The sequence below is a fragment of the Triticum aestivum genome, chromosome 1B (assembly GCF_018294505.1).
Source record: "Triticum aestivum cultivar Chinese Spring chromosome 1B, IWGSC CS RefSeq v2.1, whole genome shotgun sequence".
Taxonomy (NCBI): domain Eukaryota; kingdom Viridiplantae; phylum Streptophyta; class Magnoliopsida; order Poales; family Poaceae; genus Triticum; species Triticum aestivum.
This window is the reverse complement of record NC_057795.1, coordinates 345,227,323-345,230,240: the sequence shown is the minus strand read 5'-3', so window position 1 is coordinate 345,230,240 and position 2,918 is coordinate 345,227,323. Positions and strand designations below refer to the sequence as shown.

The window sequence follows — 2,918 nt, the reverse complement described above, 5'->3', positions numbered from 1 at the left end:
CAAACTTGGTTGACGAACATGGTTTATGCCGCTAATCTAGCGGCTTGTCGAGCATTTGACAAACTCACACCATCCATTTCAAATGGGATTTGTCCCGTGGACACACGAGCAATCCAACCCGTCGGATTTCCTTTTCCTCTTCCCATTCGAACTTCTGCGGGTTTCCCCGTAATAGGAAGATCTGCGAGAACTCTTACCCATATCTTACAATTTCTTCAGAATTGTCCGCTCATAGCACGATGGAATTGTCCGATTGTAGCCCGACGCGCTGCTTCAATGGCTCGATATGAAAGACGACCAGCTCTACAACTTTTGGTGCCATATCTTCCAAAACCAAGTTGTGTACCATCCGGTTCGCGACCCCTACTACATCTGCATTTAAAATATTTACTATATTTCGTACGTTTCGGATATAGCACGTCCCTTCTTATTTTGACTATATGAGATTCGCACTTTGACACCTGAAATTCTGTTACGAGTAGATACTTCCGCAGGAGCATAATCGATTTTCTGGTTAAATACATTACAAGATGTTTTTCCATACTTTCCGCATTCAGTTCTAGCTATTTCCGCACCCCCTAATCGACCAGAACAACAAATACGTATCCCCTCCACCCCTTTTGGCATTATTAATGGAATATCCTTCACTATTTTACTAAAAATGGAACGAAATGAGATTGGATTGTTCCTCAGTTGAAAAGAGATGTCTTGAGCAATCAGAGAAGCACTTTGATAAACAGATTTGATCTTTACCGACTCAATTAAGGTATTAGTGTTTGTTCTATTAGACAAAAAAGATCACATTTTTTGCACTTCGTTCAAATAAGAGTTGTACCCGTACGGAATTATCCTCTTTCTCAGTATGATCTCTATCATCATCTCTATTCCCTTTATCAATTTTCCTATCCTACCTAGGTCTATGAATTTCTCTATCAATTCCATTACCTTATCCTTACCCATGAGGTTCCTACATTTGATCCTAAACTGAGCTAGGAGTTGTTTCCGGGCATACTCAAAAAAAGGGTTATTATACACCCCAACCCCATCCCTTGGAAAAAAGAAGGTAGCACCGAAGAAAGGAAAGAGCGATATGGTGATTTTTGTTGTTCCCGCGAAGCGAAGATCATTCGCTTGGCGAATGAAGTGGATCAACCTCTTTTTGGCTCGGGCCAAACACTTTTTCTCGCTGGTAGAGCTTTCTAAAAGAAAGCGATGCGAGAGCGTATTCTCTTATCTAAGCTTCCTCCCTTCGCTCCCCCCATCGTAGATGGTTCAGCCACACCCGGTGCCACAAAATGATTGAGAACTAGGACGGGGTCGAAATGCATTTTATTCTTAGTATTAAAAAGTATTGCATGACCGAATAATTCAAGGAGGGGCGCACAGCGGGGAGGGTCCTTTTTAGTAGATGACTCATCGGGCCGTCAGAGTGGGACTTCTTTGGTAAAAATAACTTGATTCTATTCCTTTTTAGTAAGGAGGCGGCATTTCCCATAATGAAAGGTATGTCATTTACAACCCCGGTGTATTGAGGCCGCTTGAAGGCCCCGCTCACCCGAAGTGATTTATCAAAATTCTTCTTTCTCGATGGTGATCGGTCATGGTATCCATAACGTTGCATCTTTTTCGTCCAAATCCGGATTTAGTTTTGCTTCTCCCGGTCGATCGACTCGACTCTTTTCCCTGCCCCCCGGCCTCTCACTTCGTTTCGTTCTTCCTCTATACCCTCGCTTGAATGAAGACACCCGATCGGCCCGACTTTCCCAAATGTCGGCCACCAGCCCTTTTCCTGTGGTACGGGTCTTGATTTCTTGTCTTGTTTTCGTTTTAGTCGTGGTAATCGCCCGGGAAGAAAGAAATGAATGAATGTCCTTTTGGGAAAATGTAGAATAATACACCTACCGAGACGAAAGCCAAGGGCGAGTTTCGTAGGTGGACGTATCGAACTAAAATAAGATCTCAGATTGACATCTTGATACAATGATTTATCATAATAATAAATAGAGTCAATGGTGACAGAGCCGTGGGAAGAGCCGCTTCTTTTTTGCGGCGGGGGCTTCCATTCACCAGCGCAGACTACATACACGTGCTCTCTGAACCGTGCTAGATAGTCACCCATCACACGGCTCTCAAACCCAACCTGTGGTGGATCCCGGGGGACAAAGCAAAGTCAAAGCGCTTGATCCTTTGCCCCATACTTTGAGATCTTCCTCCCCGCTGATCAAGCAGCAACGCAGCTCGTGATAGGCTTAGCTTAAGCCGCTAACGTTTGGTTCGGATAAGTAAAGTCCCTTCGGTCGGTTCGCTCAGGTGGTCTTCCCTTATTTTCCCTAACATTCAGAGTTGTTCTGATTTGAGAAAGGAGCACCGCCAAGTCCACTAGGGGCACCCTGAATGAATAAGAAATGGACAGCTGAGGTCAGGCTTGCATGAAAAAAGAAGATAATAAGTTAGGTGTACACACCTGAGGTTGGTAAGAACTGAGGGACAATGCCCCCCCTCACTGGGCCCATCAGCGAAAGCAACTGCTACTTAATTGTAGGTTTGCTTTCGTGCAAGGCCCCCGCTGCTGGAACAGGCGGTTGTCATTTTCAAGTAAACGCCCCGCCCCATTTCTTTGCCCGCCGGCCGCCTAGCTCGTTATTCTTTGAGATCTGGATAGAGTCTCGCTTCAGGGCGGGGGAAGCATGGATTCGATAGATCTATCGAATCCATGCTGCAAGCAGCAAGCGTATGCTAAAAAGGCAATAGTCTAACGTTGGGGTAGGGCGGGCCAAAACAACCGGGGGCCCCGGAGGGGTCAGTACAAAAGTATTATATTCTTTCCACTTACTTTCATTGGCTAGCTGCCTTTTGTAGCGCCCGTACTTTGATCCTCTTCTACGAATCTACAACTCTCTTTACTGAGCGAGACTTCA

General features: G+C 45.3%; 1 pseudogene; it reads right to left on the bottom strand.

Moving 5' to 3' along the window:
* Positions 1-256: 256 nt before the first annotated feature.
* On the bottom strand, positions 257-2,241 carry LOC123123079 (ribosomal protein S3, mitochondrial-like; annotated as a pseudogene).
* Between the last annotated feature and the right edge of the window lie 677 nt (positions 2,242-2,918).